This window comes from Grampus griseus, assembly GCF_964374135.1.
Source record: "Grampus griseus genome assembly, chromosome: 21".
Classification (NCBI taxonomy): domain Eukaryota; kingdom Metazoa; phylum Chordata; class Mammalia; order Artiodactyla; family Delphinidae; genus Grampus; species Grampus griseus.
In genome coordinates this window covers 17,816,901-17,839,951 of record NC_139015.1, presented here as the reverse complement: position 1 = coordinate 17,839,951, position 23,051 = coordinate 17,816,901, and the positions used below count along the sequence as shown (strand labels likewise).

General features: G+C 36.2%; 1 pseudogene across 1 annotated transcript; it reads left to right on the top strand.

Moving 5' to 3' along the window:
• The first annotated feature begins 4,291 nt into the window (after positions 1-4,291).
• LOC309839020 (nucleolin-like) lies at positions 4,292-6,983 on the top strand (annotated as a pseudogene). The gene has a single exon. The product of its transcript is annotated as a nucleolin-like (transcript).
• Positions 6,984-23,051: the final 16,068 nt, after the last annotated feature.

The following is a 23,051-nucleotide window of genomic DNA, read 5'->3' as shown; positions in this document are numbered from 1 at the left end:
AATTTGGACTATTCTGAAAAATTATTCCTGGTTAAATCCTACATCCAGCTGTAGGTAAGGGAAAACAATTGCTCTGGGAGACAGATGCGTTGGCTGCTTTTAAAACAGAAGGTGATGAGGACCAAAGGCAGGCAAATCACGGAGGAAACAAAAAATAATAATACGCGAATAACATTACCAAAATCATGGGCAATAAATAAGTCCTTAACTAAAAAAAAATTTTTAATTAAAAAAAAACTTTAGAATTCAATTTTCAATTTAAACTCCTTTCTGACAGCTTCAACATTTTTATTTTAATTTAATAAGAATCTTATGAAAAGTAAAGAAAAAGGGAATAGTTTAATAGAGGCAAGGTATATTGTTCTTCCTGGAGTTCTGTAATATCATTTTTATTAGGCCCACGGTATAGAGACCAGGGTGGGGTGTGTGTGTGTGTGTGTGTGTGTGTGTGTGTGTGTGTGTGTGTGTGTGTGTGTGTGTGTGTGTGTGTGTGTGTGTGTGTGTGTGTGTGTGTGTGTGTATACAATCTATATTTAGATATACAGAAATATACAATCTATATATCCAGGTAAATAGATGATAGATACACATACAAATTAGGTGCCAAATTGTAACAGGACCAACATACCAAACTTTAAGTACTACTTATTGAATGTTGCACCAACTTTCTGACCTGATGCAGATGAGAAAACATTAAATGGAAGATTAGATCTGTACAAAAGGTTAAGTTTGTAATTATACTATTCTAAAATTTCAATCATTCCATGATTTAAATGACTAATACAAATATTCCATGGCACTTACAATCAAGCTACTTAAAATAAATCATTGTTTTATTTATAGCTATTCTCAGTATCTAAACTGGTGCCAAACTGTGGGAAAGAAGGAAATTATTTTCAAACATATAGAAGCAACTACTGGCAAAAACTGATAGAAGCAATTCTTAACTATTTATTGAAATAAGAACTTCTATATGCCATATTTTACTAAGTCACTAAGAGTCAGGCTATAAGTTTAAGTGGTTTGTAAATTTTTTTTCTAAATGTTATTTTTTTATTATAAATGTTCTTTCCTTCCTTGAGAGCATCCCCAATTAATAAGGTTCTATACTTAATCATACTGCAAATAAATAACGTTATCCTGTTTTCGGTCTTGACACAGGATCGATGGTGGCATAAATATAATTATATCTAATTATCCTAATTTATGATTACTCAAAAATTTGTATCAGGGACACACAAAACAGAATGAAATAAAATGTGATCAGTGCTGACTTCTTATGCATGAAATATTCTATATTAAATTATTCTCACATGGGGTGACCTACACAGCAATTAAGAAATCTTTGAGCTATTAAGGAAACAGTTCTCTTTCATCATTGTTCAAGAATTTGGGGTTCTACATTTTAGAGACCTTCCAAACAGAATTTTTTTTAGTTTAGTGGGAATATAAGTATAATCATAGAATCCTAAAAGGATAAATATATTTACATAAAAGAGAAAAGAATATACTCAATAACAAGATTAATATTTAGAATTAAAGTACAATTAAAACTGTATTTTTGCAGGCAATGAAATTTTTCTTCTAATATCCCTTTACACTATCAGTAGCACAAAACTTCATAATTTTCTTGGTCTTTATATTATTATTATATTATAATTTAATATTGTAATATTATTTTTATATTATAATTTGTAATGAGAAGATACTATTCCAAAATGTAAAGTGTTCAAAATATACACCAGTACTCTCTGGCTAAATAAAACTAGTTATTGCTTCTACTGTGAAACTCACATAATACAATTTATTTTCTAAATTTTCTGAACCAAGTCTCTCATAAGAAACAAACATCTAGGATTACCATTAAACATGGATATGTTTTGAAAGAGGCTAATCTTACTTGAGTCAAATTAAATAGGGTTAGACATGAAAGTCCGAATGAATAGTCTATTTCCTGTTCCGTCTCAGCAGAGTGGCTGCCTAGAGCGGCTGTGAGTCTGCAGCTGTCATCTTCCTCAGCGCTTGACTGATGAAGGAATCTTTTGTTCTACTGATAAGTGATACATTGTGCACCGCTCAGGTGCCCAGAACAAAAAGTGTAGAGCACACAATGAGCCTCTCTCCAGCCAGTTTTAAGACGCATAAAAGGAAAACCAGCTTTACCTGAGATGTGTTTCTTTCAATGAAACTTTCCTTGCCCATTCTAAAGAAAAATATCATTCTGTCTGTTTTTAAAAGCTTGCTCTATAGTTTGCTCCTCCCTCGCCCCCCTCCTTCATTCTAGGACAAAAGCAACAGGAACAGAAGGTCTTTCTTACTAAAATGCTTAAGTTGGGTAAATTGCTGGCTTTTTGAAGGGGGTTGCTGGAGTGATTATCTAAGATAAATTGTCTCAATGTGTCTAAACAATTAGAATCATTTAAATAACCATTGATTCTATTTAGTTATCAATGTAGAAAGATGATTTTTAAACCTTTTCTATATGTTCTTAAATTCACCTAAAATGTTTTATCTTTACTCAACATTTAAATGGAAAAAAAGTGTATAACATAAATAAATGTCATTTCATAAATATGAATTAGAATATATAAATAAATTATAGTGAATAAATTAAAATTTACAAAAATACTTTTAAAATCAGTGTATGATATATAATTTGTTTAATGAAATCTTGTCTTACATTTAAAGAAAATATTAGTATTTTTCTAGAGATATTGTCAAAGGGAAACCAAGCAGGATGCTGTGAGGTCTTCCCCAATGACAAGACCTCTCTGTGTCTCCTGTTTTTGTTGTTGTTGTTGTTTGTTTGTTTTTTGCGGTACGCGGGCCTCTCACTGTTGTGGCCTCTCCCGTTGCGGAGCACAGGCTCCGGACGCGCAGGCCCAGAGGCCATGGCTCACGGGCCCAGCCGCTCCGCGGCATGTGGGATCTTCCCAGACCGGGGCACGAACCCGTGTCCCCTGCATCGGCAGGCGGACTCTCACCCACTGCGCCACCAGGGAAGCCCCCCCGTTTTTTGTTTGTAGGAAGAAGACTTTAGTCTCTTAGACCTTCCCTCAGTTCCAAAGAGCAGACTCAAGCAGTTACTAATATAGAAAAGTGACGGAATGCAGAAACAAAGGAAAAGCAGTTAAGCAAGATATATTGAATGATAGTTCAGAGTCCTAGTTCTTATCAATCTGATGTGTATCTTTGAGTTATTATGCAGAAACTAAGACCCCTGCCCATGCTGACCACAAGTACGTAGACCTCAGACTGGTTAGAACCAGAAGGCTGATGATTAAGATTCCTGAAACATCACCCCGTTATCTCATGACCAACCAATCAGAAGAAAGTCCTGCACCTTGCAGTCTTCACCCAGAATGTTACTTTTAAAAATATCTCCCTGAAAGCCATCAGAGAGTTCAAGTCTTTTGAGCTTAAGCTGCCCATTCTCCTTGCTTGGCACCCTGCAGTAAACCCTGTACTTTCCTTCATCACAACCCAGTGTCAATAATTGTCTTTGCTGCACATGGGCGAGCAGACCAGGTTCAGTAACAAAACCACAATGTGAAAAGCCCTGGGGGTGGGGGAATCACCTTCTTTTCCACTCTCCTATTAATAGATGAAGATGCCCCAAAAGGACACCTTGTTTGACCCAAAAAGAGTGTGCAAATCTGAGCTACTATAAGCCACACTGGTCCTCCATGGCACCACAAGTCAATTTCATCAAGAAAAAAAAAGAACACTGCATTATTGATGATTATCACAATTAGCTGGGCTAGTGTTGCTTAGACGTCACTCAGTTTTTCTCCTTCATCTTCCATATCAGGTTATTACATTTTTATGATTTATAAGTCCATAATTATTAGGATCACTAAGATCAAGAAGGTCAGTGTTTTTCATAGAGCATTTCCATGTTGGGTACATCTGCAAATTTTTTTTTTTTTGCATAATGAATAAAAGGCTCTCCAATATGTGTCTAAATATGATGGGTTTACAATGCTTCTTTAGCCTTTAGATGTACCACTAGCACTGTCTACTATGTTATAAAATCTATTACATGCATACATATATTTTACACACAGCATAAATGCGTATAAAATGTTTATACATTTCACATATAAGTGCCTGGTGGGCAGAATTTGTATTTATTAACCTATAAATCTCAAGAGCCTAGAACAAAGCCTGGCAAACAGTGTATCATAAATATTTGCTTAATTAATTAATTGGCAAGGAGATGGTAGATACAAATCTTAAAATTATGTAGAAGGTTCTATAATTTCTACTTAGTTAAATCTTGAGCTTTCGCCTCAGTCTCGAGCTCTAGCTGGCAGCCAAGCGTACGAGCTCTGCGATCAGCGGCCGCCATCGACGTTGCTTCGCTTCTTCTGGGCTCATCTGCGCCACTCGCTCGCCACACACTCCGCAGTCCTAAGCCGCTATCATGGTAAAGCTTGCAAAGGCCGGTAAAAATCAAGGTGACCCCAAGAAAATGGCTCCTCCCCCAAAGGAGGTAGAAGAAGATAGTGAAGATGAGGAAATGTCAGAAGATGAAGAGGATGATAGCAGTGGAGAAGAGGTTGTTATTCCTCAGAAAAAAGGCAAAAAGGCTACCACAACTCCAGCAAAGAAGATGATGGTTTCCCCAACAAAAAAGGTTGCAGTTGCCACACCGGCAAAGAAAGCAGTTGTCACCCCTGGCAAAAAGACAGCCGCTACGCCAGCCAAGAAGACAGTTACACCTGCCAAAGCAGTAGCAACACCTGGCAAAAAGGGAGCCACACCAGGCAAAGCATTGGTAGCAACCCCTGGTAAGAAGGGAGCAGCCGCTCCAGCCAAGGGAGCAAAGAACGGCAAGAATGCCAAGAAGGAAGACAGTGATGAGGAAGATGAAGATGACAGTGAAGAGGAGGAGGAGGAGGATGAAGAGGAGGATGAGGATGAATTCGAGCCTGCGGTGATGAAAGCAACTGCTGCTCCTGCCTCGGATGACGAGGATGAGGATGACGAGGATGATGGTGAAGACGACGATGAGGATGATGAGGATGATGAGGATGACTCAGAAGAAGAAGCTATGGAGACTGCAGCAGCCAAAGGAAAGAAAGGTCCAGCAAAAGCTGCTCCTGTGAAGGCAAAGAACACTGCTGAAGATGAAGATGAGGAAGATGACGAGGAGGATGAGGAGGAGGACGAGGACGAGGAGGAGGACGAGGACGAGGAGGACGAAGACGAGGAGGAGGACGAGGAGGAGGAAGAACTTGTCAAAGAAGCACCTGGAAAGCGAAAGAAGGAAATGGCCAAACAAAAAGCAGCTCCCGAAGCCAAGAAACAGAAAGTGGAAGTCACAGAACCAACTACATCTTTCAATCTCTTTGTTGGAAACCTGAACTTCAGTAAATCTGCTCCTGAATTGAAAACGGGTATCAGTGACCTTTTTGCGAAAAATGATCTTGCAGTTGTTGATGTCAGAATTGGTGTGTCTAGGAAGTTTGGCTATGTGGATTTTGAATCTGCTGAAGACCTGGAAAAAGCCTTGGAACTCACTGGTTTAAAAGTCTTTGGCAATGAAATTAAACTAGAAAAACCAAAGGGAAAAGACAGTAAGAAAGAACGAGATGCGAGAACACTTTTGGCTAAAAATCTTCCTTATAAAGTTACTCAGGAAGAATTAAAAGAAGTGTTCGAAGATGCTGTGGAGATCAGATTAGTCAGCAAGGATGGAAAGAGTAAAGGGATTGCTTATATTGAATTTAAGACAGAAGCTGATGCAGAGAAAACCTTGGAAGAAAAGCAGGGAACAGAGATAGATGGGCGATCCATTTCCCTGTACTATACCGGAGAGAAAGGTCAAAGTCAAGACCATAGAGGTGGAAAGAATAGCACTTGGACTGGTGAATCAAAAACCCTGGTTTTAAGCAACCTCTCCTATAGTGCAACGGAAGAAACTCTTCAGGAAGTATTTGAGAAGGCAACGTTTATCAAAGTGCCCCAGAACCAAAGTGGCAAATCTAAAGGGTATGCATTTATAGAATTTGCATCATTTGAAGATGCTAAAGAAGCTTTAAATTCATGTAATAAAAGGGAAATTGAGGGCAGACCCATCAGGCTGGAGTTGCAAGGACCCAGGGGACAACCTAATGCAAGAAGCCAGCCATCCAAAACTCTGTCAAAGGTCTGTCTGAGGATACTACAGAAGAGACATTAAAGGAGTCGTTTGACGGCTCTGTTCGTGCAAGGATAGTCACTGACCGGGAGACTGGATCCTCTAAGGGGTTTGGTTTTGTAGACTTCAACAGCGAGGAAGAGGCCAAAGCTGCCAAGGAGGCCATGGAAGATGGTGAAATCGATGGAAACAAAGTTACTTTGGACTGGGCCAAGCCTAAGGGTGAAGGTGGCTTCGGTGGCCGAGGAGGAGGCCGAGGTGGCTTCGGTGGCCGAGGAGGAGGCCGAGGTGGCGGCCGAGGTGGATTTGGAGGCCGAGGCCAGGGAGGCTTTGGAGGGCGAGGAGGCTTCCGAGGAGGCAGAGGAGGAGGAGGAGGAGACCACAAGCCACAAGGAAAGAAGACGAAGTTCGAATAGTCTCTTCTATCCCTGTCTTCCCCTCTTCCATTTGAAAGAAAGGACTCTGAGGTTTTTACTCTGTTACCTGCTCAATGACAGAGCCTTCTGAGGACATTCCAAGACAGTATACAGCCCTGTGGTCTACTTGGAAATCCGTATAGATAACATTTCAAGGGAGATAACCCTGTTGGTGTTGACTGGATATTCGTATAAACTTTTTAAAGAGATGAGTGATAGAGCTAACCCTTATCTGTAAGTTTTGAATTTATATTGTTTCCTCCCATGTACAAAACCATTTTTTTCCTACGGAGTTTTTTGGTTTTGTTTTTGTTTTTTTGCGTTGGTGGGTTATAAAGGAAAGCAGAATGTTTTATCATGATTTTTGCTTTAGCAACTTTGGGACAAATTAAAAGTCCTAAACTCTGAAAAAAAAAAAAAAATCTTGAATATTAGCATTGATTCTTTTTACTATTTTATTCTAAATATTAACCAAAATAAGTTAAATATTTCTTTGTTTGCGTTTGATTCCAAGTTCTACAATAAATTAGCATATCACGGGTAGGTTATATTTTTGGCATCATTTTCTGGAATTCATCCTTCTAGAGACCTAGAAAATTAAAGGAATTAGAATTCTAAAACGTTCAACACTTCTATTAGAGCTTACAAAATTTAGATAATGAACATATTAGTGCATCAACACATGAGATGACTACTTCCCTTTATTTACTTTTTGTAGCATTAAAAATGTCAAAAATCAAAAAGTTCTAATCTTACTGCATGTTGCCTTAAGTTTGGGCAATAGAGAAAGAAGAGAAATAAAAGCAATAGTTCTTCATATGTTTACTATCACATTTTACTAGGACCATCAAGGTCAAATGCTTGTCAATGTCTTAAATTTAGATAACAAGTTGGGATTTTCTTAGACAAGTTTATTTCTTTTGGTAAAATCTGAAGGCAACAGCTGCCCTCCTGGGTCATTTGGAAGCTCTTAAATGAACCTGGATGCACCACCTCTTTCAAATCTTTGTCTCAAGTCATATACTTGGTAAAAGAAAGTCTATTATATGATAAAATCCTGCTGTAACAAGGTAAAATCCAAAATCTATATTGAAGATCATATGTGAAGTTCATCTTTTGAAATAAAAACACTCCTTTCTGAACATCACAGCAAGCTCCCAATAAATGTGGGACTCAATATTAACATCTTAGTAATGGGTAGATAAGAAAGAAAATGCTATTGTGAGAACATGCATATATATATATACATATATAAATACACAGAGAGAGAGAGTCTGATTAAGGAAAAGAGGAAAACAGTAGAGTTTTTCTTCAGTCAACTTTTACTACGTCATTGTTTTCCCTTACACTCCTACAATTATATACACCATTAAAATTCCATAATTCAGTGGCTAAAAAACTCACACTACAAAACAAAGAAGCTGAAAGAAGCATTTTCAAACATCTGTGAGAACTTAACCACCAGCTTGAGCCAGATTCTATTCCTTCTATTTATTTTTGAATCCATCATCTTGGGATCACAGAAACACTGTTTTGTGTTGCTTAGTTTTTCTATCCATATATGTAGGAAACTGAACCATCCTAACCTGTATTGCTCATGTGGGAAAGACACCTATACAAATATGAAGAACAGCATCCTACTTTTCCTAAGAAACAGCTGCAAAGTCTGCAGACTGACAAACTGGCAGGTCATAAGTAACCACTTAATGCCTCTGTATTTCAGTTTCCTAGTCTGTAAAATAAAGAAGATACCAAATCACTCATGGTTTTGAGGATTACATGAGATGCAACATGAAAACACACTTTATAAATTCTGAGGTATTATACAAATATTTTATACTCATACTATAATGAGACTTTATTAGTAGATATGATAGAATCTATCAGTCAAGTTTTCTTCAAGTATTCATACAGAAATATTTTGCACTTATTTCAATGAACTATCATTACTGAAAAATGCATTTTAGAAGTCTTTTTTTCATGAGTCTGATTATGATCCTCATGAGAATATTAAATTTGCTAGATCACAACAACAAGATGGCTTTACCAAATCTCTGATGGGTTTACCATCAACATTAATTCTCAAAATTTGAGGCATTCCCAATAGGTATACTTAGGCTTAAATTTAAGAATAGTTTACTTTCAAAGGAAGTGTTTAGATGGTAACAGCACTTATTTAAATATTGAGTTCTGGCTAGTTTTATTTATAAACAAGTCATGTTTTTATAATGTATTAAATATTTCATAATTTCTCTCTCCCCACCAAGAAAACTAGAGGAAATATATTCAAATCAAAATATAAGTTTTGCTTAAGAATTCTCTTCTATGTAGAAGACTACTCAATAAGAACATTTATATCAATAATAAATGATATTTTTTAATTCATTCAATCAAGCAGTCAATCAATAAGTATTTCTTGAATCCTTACTGGGAATACCAAGTCCTGGCGCTAAAGATGCACAAAGTATAGTGGAAGAGACAAAGTAATGTCAGTGAAAGACTTGGAGAGAAAAAGCTAATAGAGAGAAGTTTACTGTAGAAGAAGGTAACTTTATAATAAATCCTATTTATTAGCAGTTACATGGAAATCCTATTGTGGAAGCTTTTGAAAGAGAAAGCTTTTGAAACCCTTTAAACAAGAGTCCAGTAAACCTACAAACATTAAAGTTTAATTTTAAACTCTAAGCTTTCCACCACGTGCTTAACCCACAGATGCTGAAAAGATTTCAACACACTTAGCTCAATGCTTGTTAGCCAATAAATAACCACTGAGCTAGACACTGTCCTAAGAATTGGGGATAGTTTTAGACAAAACAGACACCAGCCTTTCCTGTGTACCTAATGGTATAGCTGGAAAGACAAATTAAACAAACTATTTCAAAATAATTAAATCATTTAAACTGTGCAAAGTACTGGAAGAGAATACATGATGCTCTGGAGGCATATAATATAGAGAAATTATCGGATTTCAATATTCATCTGTTTTTATTTGAGAAAATACAGACTTTCGTTTTTAGGAAAATCAAGTTACCAAAATGTAAATATGCTGCAAAGCCATCATGAAACCTGCATTGTTATATCTTGGGTAAAATAACCACATACAGGCTATCTATGAATAGTTGTTTTAGGAAGGTAAATTTTGTTTAGCCCCTTCAACTTGTCACTTTTTCTCTTATTCGAAGTGTGATGGATAACTTTGGAAATTCTGAACAGTTCGGGACTGCATGGGCTTTAACTAGTCTGATGTATTTCTAAGTGACTAACAAGTTATCCTTTGCTCTCTGTAGGAGTTCATCAAGTAGGAGGCAGGGATTAATCACTGGATTTCTATCTGGGTTCCACACTGAAACCAACTTATAAATTTTATCAATTTGAAAGTGAACCAAGGAAAATGTAAACTTTTGCCTCAAAATCATACCATAATGCTCTAGACAACCATAAATGTTACTATAAAAGAAAAGGTATTAGTTACACTTTAGGGGAAAAAAAATTGAAATGCACTAAAGATAAAACGAAGAGAAAATATGTTAAAGAGAAAACTAAGAGTTTTAAATTAAGAAGAGTCTTAAAGTGAAACAATTTTTAAGTCTCCAAAGTAATCAGAATGGTTGGGAGTTTTTCGTAAACACCACTACTTGGCAACAGGAGTCTATATTGGAGACAGTCTGTATTATGGTCAATCAATACTGTTTATTTATGTTCCTATCAGTTTTTAACATAAATGCTCTTTTAAAGATTTGGCTAAGAGCCAGGTCACAGCATACCTATAACTGCCTGCTTCTTTTCGAAACAAAAGCTTAAGAAACAAAGCAATTTATTTTTTCTCCTTTCCTTTTCCTTTTTTTTTTTTTTAAATATTTATTTATTTATCTGGTTGCACTAGGTCTTAGTTGTGGCAGGCAGGCTCCTAAGTTGCGGTTCGTAGTCTCCTTTTCTTAATTGTATAAATAATATATGATTAATTCTCACTGTTAAAAATCAAATACATGGAGTTCTAGTTCCTATAGGAATATTACAGGAGCTTAATGCTTCATCTTCCCATTTTTTCTGCCTAAATAACATACACATGAACATAAAAGTATGTATTCAGATATCTTTAAGCTACATTTTTATAGATGAGGAGACAGAAACAACCACAGATGCCAAATAGTATTAAGTGTGAGCTAAATGAAATGGTTACTGTTTTAAGCTACTATGTTTTGGGATGGTTCGTTACATAGCAAAAGCTAATCACTATAGTTTAAAAAATAAATAAGGCATGGGGGAATAATGTAGAGCATGGTGACTACAATTAATGACACTGTATTGCATATCCGGAAGTTGCCAAGAGATATTAAAAGTTCTCCTCATAAGAAAAAAAATTTGTAACTATATGTGGTGACAGATACTAACTAGATTTATCATGGTGATCAGTTTGTAATAGATACAAATACTGAATCATTGTGTTGTATGCTTGAAACTAATATGATATATATCAATTATACCTTGATAAAAAAATTTATTCCGGATGGATTATAGATCTAAAAGTAAAGTGAATCACTAAAGCTTCTAGAACAGCATAGTCCTATAGACATGTCTGTGATCATGAAAATAGTCTGTATTTCCTGTGTCCAGCAAGGTAGCTACTAAGCTACCTGTGGCTACTGAGCACTTGAGATGTGTCTAGTGCAATGGATGGACTGAGTTTTTAATTTAATGTAATCTAAATTTAATTAATTCAAGTTTAAATTTAGCTATATGTAGCTAGTCACTACAGAGAACTATTGGACATATAATATTGGACAGTGAAATTCTAAAAGAAAACAGAATAATTCTTATCTTCAGGAACTCTGGATAAGCAAAAGCTATAGGAAACAACAAAAAAGTAGCCATATTGGAAAACACTGCTTAACTAGCCCACATAAAAATTAAGAATTTTATTTGTCAAAAGGCATTATTAAGAATGCAAAGAGACAAGCTATAGTGTAAGAAAATATAATTAAAACACATGTACCTGACAGAGGACTCATATCCAGAATATATAAAGAAATCATAAAATTAAATTAGAGAAAAAATTCCAAGAAAAAATTAGCCAATAACTTGAACAGTCACTGCAGAAAAGAAGATTTCCATAAGTCCAATACACATATAAGATATCTGTCCTCATTAGACAGAGGTAAATTAAAATAAAGCCACATTGAGATACCATTAAACATCCACTAGAATGGCTAAAACTAAAGAGTTATCAAGAATATGGAGCAATTGGAAATCTACATTGCTGATGGAAGTGTAAAGTGGTACAATTACTTTGGAAGACTGTTTAGCAGTATCTTGTAAAGCTTAAAATAAGCATACCTAATAACCCAGCAATTCTATTCCTAGGTAAATAGAAATGTGTACATATGTACATCAAGAAATGTGTATAAGCATGCTCACAGCAGCAATATTTTTAATAGCCAAAACTAGAATAACCCAAATATTCAACAGTAGGATCAGTAGACTGAATAGTCACAAAGTAAAATACTTATGTGTATATACATATACACATGGATGAATCCCAAAATGTTGAGCAAAAGAAGCCACACAAATTAGAGTACATATTTTATTATTCTATTTGTATGAAGTTTAAAAAGACGTGAGATAAAACTTTAGACATACTGTTAATTTAGGCATGGAAAGATTGCTCAATATTAAAACTAATAAATTATCTTCATAGAACTTATTTTATTTATCGTCTACAAAGGAAATCCTATGATCATCTCCATGGATAGTGAAAAGATACTTAATTCAACTTCATTTTTAAACTTAAAAACATTTAATAAAAAGGGATTCAGTGGTCACTTCCTTAATATGTGTGCTGATGGTCTCTGTTTGGCCCCTCTAGATTCACTTTTCCTTCGTGTCCTGGCAGGCTCGCTCATACGGTCTGAGTCATTGCAGACCACAAGTTTCTATTTGGGGTAAGCCAATTAGAGGAGATTGCAAGGTTAAAGTTATTCTTTCTTTTTTTTTTAATACAGTTGTATTTTTTCATTTTTTGTTGTTGTCAGGTTTTGTTGTTTGTTTTGTTTTGTTTTTAATTTTTATTGGAGTATAATTGATTTACAATGTTGTGTTAGTTTCAGGCGTACAGCAAAGTGAATGTAAAGCCAGATACTATAAAACAGAGGAAAACATAGGCAGAACCCTCTCTGACATAAATCTCAGCAAGTTCTTTTTTGATCCACCTCCTAGAGTAATGAAAATAAAAACAAAAATAAATAAATGGGACCTAATTAAACTTAAAAGCTTTTGCACAGCAAAGGAAACCATAAACAAAACGAAAGACAACCCTCAGAATGGTAGAAAATATTTGCAAATGAAACAACTGACAAGGGATTAATCTCCAAAATATACAAACAGCTCATGCAGCTCAATACCAAAAAAACAAACAACTCAATCAAAAAATGGGCAGAAGATCTAAATAGACATTTCTCCAAAGAAGACATACAGATGCCTAAAAAGCACTTGAAAAGATGCTCTACATCACTAATTATTAGAGAACTTCAACTCAAAACTACAATGAGGTATCACCCCACACAGGACAGAATGGCCATCATCAAAAAATCTACAAACAATAAATGCTGGAGAGGGTGTGGAGAAAAGGGAAACTTCCTACACTGTTGGTGGGAATGTAAATTGGTACAGCCACTATGGAGAACAGTACAGGGGTTCCCTAAAAAACTAAAAATAGAGCTACCATATGATCCAGCAATCCCACTCCTGGGCATATATCCAGAGGAAACCATAATTTGAAAAGATACACGCACCCCGATGTTCACTGCAGCACTATTTACAATAGCCAGGACACAGAAGCAACCTAAATGTCCATCAACAGAGGAATGGATAGAGGAGGTGTGGTACATATATACAATGGAATACTACTCAGCCATAAAAAAGAATGAAATAATGCCATTTGCAGCTACATGGATGGACCTAGAGATTGTCATACTGAGTGAAGTCAGACAGAGAAAGACAAATATCAAATGATATCACTTATATGTGGAATCTAAAAAAGAGTACAAATGAACTTACCTACAAACAGAAATAAAGTCACAGATGTAGGAAAAAAAACTTATGGTTCCCAGGAGGTAAGGTGGGGGAGGGATAAATTGGGAGATTGGGATTGACATATACACACACTACTATATATAAAATAGATAACTAATAAGGCACAGGCATATTAGGTATAGCACAGGCAACTCTACTCAATACTTTGTAATGGCCTATATGGAAAAAAAAATCTAAAAAAGAGTGTATATAAAGTGATTCTTTTCTGAAGTCTACAGTTTCTATCAGGAGGCTCTTGCCTGCAGCTCTCTGTTCCCAGAGCCTCGGATCCCTAGTTCCCCTTCAGTCCTAAGAAGGGCAATGCCGCCTCACCATGGTTAGTCCCATAAACATCACCATCCCTTTTTGGCTTCCTTAGTCCTGACACTTTTTTTTTTTTTTTTTTTTTTTTTTTGCGATACGCAGACCTCTCACTGTTGTGGCCTCTCCCGTCGCGGAGCACAGGCTCCGGACGTGCAAGCTCTGCGGCCATGGCTCATGGGTCCAGCCGCTCCACGGCATGTGGGATCTTCCCGGACTGGGGCACGAACCCGTGTCCCCTGCATCGGCAGGCGGACTCTCAACCACTGCACCACCAGGGAAGCCCAGTCCTGCCACTTTTTAATAAAAGGTTTCTCTTCATTAAGCTCTTAGTAATTACTTAGTTTGATTGTAATTGTTGGGATATTGTAGTATAATGAGAAATATATTTATTCTTTGTCTCCAGTTCCAGGCACTAGGGCTTCTAAAGCCCTAGGAATTTCTTGAGTGGAGGGATGAAAGGAGCATCTTTTGTTATGCATAATAAGCCCCTTTTAATTAAACCTGAGTTTAAGCCAAGGAAGTGATTCTTGGAGGATGGGGGCTGGTTGCCAAAAGAACCAACCATGTAATTAGAGGACTGACTTTCGCCCCATCCCCAGGGTGGAGCGAGGGGCGGAGGATCAAGTTAACCACCCCTGGCCAGTGATTTAATCAACTGTGCCTACGTAATGGGACTTCCATAAAAACCCTAAATAACAGGGTTTGGAGAGCTTCCAAGTTGGTGATGCATTCATGTGCCAGGAGGGTGATGCACTCTGGATTCCGTAAGGACAGAAGCTCCCACACGTGACACCCTTCCAGACCTCATCTTGTTATGTACCTCTTCATCCTCTTCATTTGACTGTTTATTTGTATCCTTTATAATACTGTCAGGGAGGAGGAAATTTTCCTCTACCCATCTAGGTTCTTCTGTCTGGTCTAAGCACTAAATTGACATGAGACAAAGTAACAGAAGATAAACAAAAATTTAATAATGTGGATACATGGAAGAGACCTAGGAAAACTGAGTAACGCACCAAAATAGCTGAAATCCTCACCTTAAATACCATCTTCTGTTACTGAATCAGGTTCATTCGCCCAACGCCGCAAGCCAAATGCTGAGATGGCGAAATTTGCAGCGAAAGGATTTGCGAAAAAGGATTTATTCACAAGGCGGCCAAGCAAGAAGGGAGAACAAATCTCAAATCCACTTTCCCTGAAGGTATGGGACTTGGGACAAAGTTGAGCCTGTTGGGAGCGTGGGGAAAGCTAACTGGAGATAAGAAAAAGGTGAGGCAATCATTCTGCGCAGGCACAACTAAACGACTGGCTTCTTCCTCAGACCTGAGGAGGGGGTGGTGGAAACCCCTAATTTGTAGTCAGGTTGGATAGAAGTGTGGGTAACCTGGGGCTCATTACTTACAAGTGGCATCTGAAGTTGAGGGCAGTCTTGTGGGACTGAGCCCTTAACCTGGGGATCTGTGCTAATTCCAGGTAGTTGGTGTCAGAATTGAATTAAATTGTAGGATAGCCAGTTGGTGTCTGCAGAGAATTGCTTAGTGTGGAAAATACAGTCTGGTGTCAGAAATGTTATGATTAGAGAAATAATTTTCCTTTAACTGTTTACTGCAAAGATTCCAGCTGATACAACATGATTCTAGGTAAGCCCAGCCCAAACACCAGCATCTTTCCTAATTAAGAAATGTTCTGGATGAATAAGAAAAGTATCGCCACTATCAACACTACTATTTAACCTTGTATTAAAGGTGTTCAGCTATATATTTATATAAGAGAAAAATAGCTGATGCTTAGAAGTTGGAAAGAAAAAGATAAAACTATATTGCAGATAATTCTACACTTTTAGAATATGTACAAGAGTATTCATTGTGGGCTGTTTGTAGACAAAAAGGCCTAGAAATAATCGAAGTGCCCAGCAAATATTGGACTGGTTAAATAAACTAAGGAACACTGTGGAATATTATGCAGTTGTTAAAAAAAGGAAAAATGTATATGTACTGAAATGACAAGATCTCTGTGATATACTAATGCAAAATGAAAGCAAGAACAAAACATAGGTAATAAATGGGGAAAGTAACATAAATTTGTTTTTGCTCAATTTGTCATTAAGCATTCTTATGAGAAAAACAATATACTAATTTATTGCCTATAGGTTGCAGAAATGGGGTGGATGAAAAAAAAAGTGGGAGCTGATCTTCTTAGTGTATACTTTTAATAGTGTTTTGATGTTTGAAACAAAACATGTATTACCTGCTCAAAAATTAAATTTTAAAAATTAAAATAAAGTCAACAATATAAGAAAATAATGATAATTTCCTCTTACATCCAATTCTAATTCTCAGAAATAAAGATTAAAGTCTGATGGCTATTGTTCCTCATCTTTTTCTAAGCACTCACATATTGTGTTAGTTAGCCACTGATGCAATAATAGTGCATAACAACCAACCTCAAAAATCAAGTGACTTAGAACATTTATTTTTATTGGTGGAGGGATTATGAGGCAGCTAGGGCAACTCTGTTTCAGGCCTTAGATCAGTTTAGGTTCATTCTAAGGGTTTTTCCTCTGGGACTATCAGCTATCAAGCCTTGATTTTTCTCATGGCAGAGAGCAAACATGCAAGAGATCAGGCAAAACCCCACAAGCACATTTAAAGCTTCTGCTTACATCATGACCCCTAACATTCCATTAATCAAGACAAATTATATGGCCATGCAAGACATTGGGCAGAGATATACAGGCACAATTAACTATAGGAATTTAGTATATGACATGTCCGCATTTCATATAAAAAAGATGTTGACATTCAATTCTACTACAGAGATGAAGGGAAGAGTTGGGAAAAATAAAGTGATCTACCCTACCATACATACATACATATATACATACCAAAACATATATAGTTTTGATGTGTTTGAATTGTTTGAATTCAAAACCAGCTTTCTAGATATATTGCCTTGAAACTCCTTTACTTCAAAACTTAGCAATGTTTTGAAGAGTTTTCCATGACAATACATATAATCCTACCTCAATATTCTAACTGCTGCATAAGTTCCAAATGTAGCTATAATTTACCTATTCCTTCCTCCACTGACAGACGTTTAGTCTGTTTCCAGTTTTCACCATTGCAAACACTGATGCAATGACTATCTCTACATCTACAGTCTTTATATATCAATACATATGAAATTTATCTCACATTTACCTCTAAAATGTACACAGCAGGAATTATGAATAATCTGATAGCCTCTTTTGGAAGCAGCCTATAACCACTTACTGTGTTCACTTACAGGGCCTGGAATAGAGAAAGTAACCAATAAAGGAATGATTTAATGTTCATGAATAGCTTAGAATCATAGAATCATAAAAAGCAACTTCAAGATTGTTTCTCTTTTGCATTATTTATCGTCTTCTGCCTTATACACCAGCACCAGTTCTACCACTACATTTTGAGCTGCTTTATCCTATTTATTGTATCAAACAAGCGAATTTTCTTAAATTTTTTAAGAATTGTTTTTCTGGAAAATCTTACTCCCAATCCCCCGTACTCGGCCCTATTTTTCCTTTTATCCTTCTTTCACAGCTCTTGGCACCTTCTCCCTTACTACAGAATTTATGTGTCTTTTATGTTGTTTACTATCCATTTCTCCCAATTTAAATGTAAGCCCCACAAGAGTAGGCATTTTTTAACTTTACAATATTTACATTTACAATATTTTTTAAATAACTTGGTATGTCTCATAGGGATTAGGTAGTTAACTTTATCAGTATTCACTAAAATTTCCAAGTTTGAATTAGGAAACAGTAAATGATAGCTTCTATTCTGTGGAGAAATTGGCAAACAGTTTAACAACAGGTTCACTAAAAAGCGACAGTATATAAATACTATCCATGGCATCATTTAAAAAAGAAACCCTATGATTCTATAAACAGTAAAAATGTCTTCACTGACCCCAGGACCACAGAATTTATGACAGAGTCCTTATTTTTCATCTTAAATAAATTTAAAAATCTTTTTGAGCACTTTTTGTGGACTCCATAATATGATCTTTTTAATAAAATGGGGCACAATAATGTCATAAAATCAAGATTTACATCTGAGAGTAAACTGTTGTTAAGAATTTCCACCAAGGCTGTTCTAATTCCTTTTTTTTAAATGTTAACATTTTAAAAATTTTGTTTCTACTAAATAAATGATTCAGGTAAAGCCCTCAATAATAATAAATTTAAAATCCCACGATGTTAACTATTGAAGAGAAATCCTTATTTAGTGTAATTACTTTTAAAACAATATAGATACTTCCTAATTTACAAATTGCATGTTTAAAAATTTCTCCGTTATACATCATAGTTGGTATCTGAACATCTACAGGTGAAATACTTTTAAATATATGTCACTTAAAATATTCAATCACTTTCTGATCAGAGGGATCATTAACGTTGATATAATTATGATTAAATAAGAAGTTATTAATATTAATCAAATATCAATATTTATTTAATGTTACTAATGAATATTAACATTAAATAAATATTAAATAATGTTTAACAATATTTAATAATGTTAACAATTAAGATTAATAATTAAATTAAGATTAATATGATTATGATTAAAGAATTCTTAATAGAACATTTTCAGTATATATTATTTAATATAACTGTTCCTAATTTCCATCTTGTCAAAACAATTCTTTAGCAGTGCTCAAGTTTTATATATATATATATACACATACATATATATATAAAATCTAACAGAGTGATAAATTAGTAGCGCTTTTTAAACAGAGATAATTGAATGGAATACTAGTAACCTACATGTCACCCAATATTACTCAGAGTAAATTCTTCATTAAGACAAAATAAATATGTATATTTCTCTCGGAATTGATTCCTCAACTGGAAAATCTAAATTCAGTGGCAAATTCCTATTTGTTTTCCATAAATCAGGCTATGATGCCAGGAGAAAAAAATATACTGAAAAACCTCACGCCCACATCCAAAGGCTCTGCCCCAATTTCTGGGCACTGTGCCACGTTTCCACTCACTCGAGTAGATGAGTCAGGGCTCCCGGGGCCTTACTCTGGAAAGATCTGCACAGAGACAGAGACGGAAACTATTCCTCTTCGGGCAGACCTCCTGGTTAATGTCCTGGTTTAACGTGAAAGGCAAGGTTCCTTCAGCCTGCGAATGAGGGCTCGGAGAAGAGAGCATCCTCGTTCCCTGTCATCATTTACTCCACCTGGGGCTGCTTCCTGGTGGACTCACCCCCCACTCTGCGTACCATTAGGTGACCATCCTAACTCACAGGTCAGCGGCTGCTTCCTCTTCTCAGTAAGAACAGTATCTGTCTCCCACATAAAAAGTCATTCAGCAGGGCTTCCCTGGTGACGCAGTGGTTGAGAATCTGCCTGCCAATGCAGGGGACACGGGTTCGAGCCCTGGTCTGGGAAGATCCCACATGCCGCGGAGCAACTAGGCCCGTGAGCCACAACTACTGAGCCTGCGCATTTGGAGCTTGTGCTCCGCAACGAGAGGCCGCGACAGTGAGGGGCCCGCGCACCGCGATGAAGAGTGGCCCCCCCTTGCCACAACTAGAGAAAGCCTTCACACATAAACGAAGACCCAACACAGCCAAAAATAAATAAATAATTTAAATAAAAGATCTATGATAACAAGGGTCATTCACAAAAACTCATTATAATGATTTATAATAATAGTTTGGTTCATTTAAAAAAAAAAGTCATTCAACAAAGTAGAGTTTACCTTCTGCTTTTCATTACATAGGAAATAGGCCCCAAAATGTGTAAAAGTGTTGTGCCTGTTGTTGACCTTTCTGCTGTATTCAGCTCAGAACTCCCTCTTTTTCTTAAAAACCATAATTTGCAGAAAAATGTAGGATCTCTTATATGGATAGCAAACCAAGATTGGCAAACTGCATAAGAATTACCTAAGGGGCAAGGAGAAGTAGCTAATAACTGAACAAAATTCATTCAATTTCTGATGATCGATTAGCAATTTTATAATAAAATACTGAAAATGTGACAACTTATATTCACATGAGAATATTATGTCTTGAGTATGTGTGTGTGAACATGCATTCATGCACAGTTCACCCAGTACCTGTAACATCCCAGGTGCTATGATAGGGGTTTCTTTCAGGTTCTTACTTAATCCTCAGACAAACTCTCTGAAGCAGATATTATTATCCTCTTTTTGCAGGTGAGAAAACTGAGGTAGGAAAGGTGATGTAACTTTCCCAATGTTAACAGAGTCAAGAGCTTGGGCCACTATTCTCAGCCTGGCCTATCTGATTCCAAAGCTTGTACTCTTGCTACACAATGATTTTTCCTCCCATACACCAATCTTAAGATCCTGTATATCTTTTAAAACTCAGTTCAGGGAATTTCCTGGCAGTCCAGTGGTTAGGACTCTGCATTTCCACCGCACAAGGCACAGGTTTGATACCTGGTCAGGGAACTGAGATCCCACAAGCCTCAAAGCATGGCCAGAAAGGAAAAAAAAAAAAAAAAAAAGAACACTCAGTTCAAATTCTTTTAAAACATCTCTCAGAATCCCTCTCAATCAGAAGTGAACTCTTGCAACCATGTATCCACATAGCGCTTTGGTTTGCTTGGCCATTAACAATATGGATAGTCACCTGTCTTGTGTTAGTGCTGGTCATGTATGTTTCCACCTAATCAGTGGAGTGAGTCGCTTGAGAGCAGGATCCGAGCCCCACCCTTGCATCACCAATACAGTTTAACACGATGAACGCAAAGGTTCCACGTTGAACTTAGTTGAATCACCATTGCCAACAAATAGAAGCACCTGAGTAGCTTTTTCCTAAAGTAGAGAGGCTGGCTGTCTTCATGATGGGCATTTAGGTCCATCCTGCAAATCTGTAGGAGGCTGGTAGATATAAAAGAAACCCTACAATCTCACACATTCCCTTCTGTGGCAGTAAATTATGAGAATGCCAGAAACATGGCACACACATTTATGAACTCTAGGGACACTCCAAGTCTATAAGTCCATAAAATCTAAAACTCACTTAATGAAACACTCAAATTTAAAAATTGAAGAACTGCAGTCTCACATAATAATAAAAGGTGTTATTCTAGATTTTGTCAATTGATTCTAAAGAAAGACTTCAGTTTTCTGCTCTAGAAAGTTTACTGTATTTTCAAAACTTCATTAAATCTGAAAAAAGAGTCTCCAAAAGGTCAAAAGGCAGAATCCACCTAATTGCTTCATGTGAACCTGTCCAAAAGAGACAGAACATTGAAAACAAGGTACTCAATTTAGAAGAGACTTTTAAGAATCTAACTTAGGCAATTTGCCTCTTTAACTTTATACATATATGCTATATAATATTGAACCTAGGGTGTTACTGCCACAACAATGCCTATTCTTAAATCCAATTCACTGAAAGAGATCAGAGGTGATTTTAAAGAAACATTATTTTGTTTAAATGACCACATCTGGTAGTAAAATCCATGACTTTAGAATCAAATGGCTGAGGTCCAAATTTCAGCTTTGCTTCCTACTAACTGGGTGATCTTGAGGAAAGTTCTTGACCTGGTTAGGACTTCGCCTTCCAGAGCAGGGGGTGTGGGTTCGATCCCTGGTTAGGGAGTTAAGATCCCACATGCCTCGCAGCCAAAAAACCAAAACATAAAACAGAAGCCATACTGTAACAAATTCAATAAAGACTTTTAAAAAATGGTCTACATCAAAAAACTCTTTAAAAAATAAATACAACGGTGGTGATAATGAAAACCTACCTTATATGGTTGTTGTGAGGATCCAGGTGCTCCATGTGAAGTACCTAGAAAAGTAGCCGGGACACAGCGTTTTAATTATTATTTGCCCTTACTAGCAGTAGTAATAGTCTTACAGTTCTTGCTTTTATTATTATTTATTATTTTTATTATATTATTTATTATATTTATTATCATCATTACGCAAGGTACTTAGCATAATACCTTGCTCATAGTAAGTACACAATTAATTTTAGTTTCTGGTGTTATTGTTATTATTATTGTTATTAGCCAGCAATAATTACATCCCTTCATAATCCCAATGTATTTTAAAATTCGTTAAGTTTTAAACAATATTCTTAAACTATAATTCAAATGTTAAGTAGGTCAATATTGGCAGCATTTCAACAATTTACACATTTACTTTATCTTATTATTATTATTTTTATACACACACCACCTAATGAAGTGGTGGTGTCCAAGTTAGACCCATTTGAGTAGAGTTTCCAAGTTAAACCTACTTGAATTCAAATCCTGGTTCTCCCACCACTAGCTGTGTGACCCTGGGCGAGTTGCTTTACTATTTCTTCATCTCCAAGAAGGACAGAATGGTGACTAACTTGGTTGGACCATTGTGCAGAATAATGAGATACTGCATGTAAAATATGTGACACAGTGCCTGCTCAGAGATATGATGGAAGGATTCAAAGGAGGTACCTTGTACAATGTGATCCGTACCAGTGAAGCAGATTATAATGGTTGTCTTTCCTGATATCCAAGGAAAAAAATTGGTTATCAGGAAGCTCCGGATTAGCAATAAAACTGTTATCTGGTTATTTCTGCTTTTTTTCTTGGGAGGCTCTCTGTCCTTGGAAGTCTAATTGAAGCAAGTCAGAACTATGGATTTTTTAAAAATAAGGGCTCATTACTCTAAAACTTCAGAAATCATGAGTACATAGAACTGGACATCTAAGGATTTTGATTAGGTATTCAGGAAAGAGTCCTCCAGAACACCTCCTGACCTAGTATTTTTTACTATGTGAAAACACTGAGATATTCCCTATTACATTATTGTGAGTCTTTGAAATAAAACATTAGAAAATTTTCCATATTTTGAACTACAAATTAAACAGTACACATAATGGTATCACGAGAAGAGAATCTAAATAAAGCAGGACTATACAGAGTGCCGCGTATTTTAAATTTTATTTTTAATTTCTTCTTTCAGTTGTTATAAATAAGCCCCAAACCATCATTCTAGATAGAAAGTTGAGGCGATTAAAAGGTTCATATTTGTCACTCTCCACAAAAGCCTCATCGTCCCACACATCACCTCAAAGGGA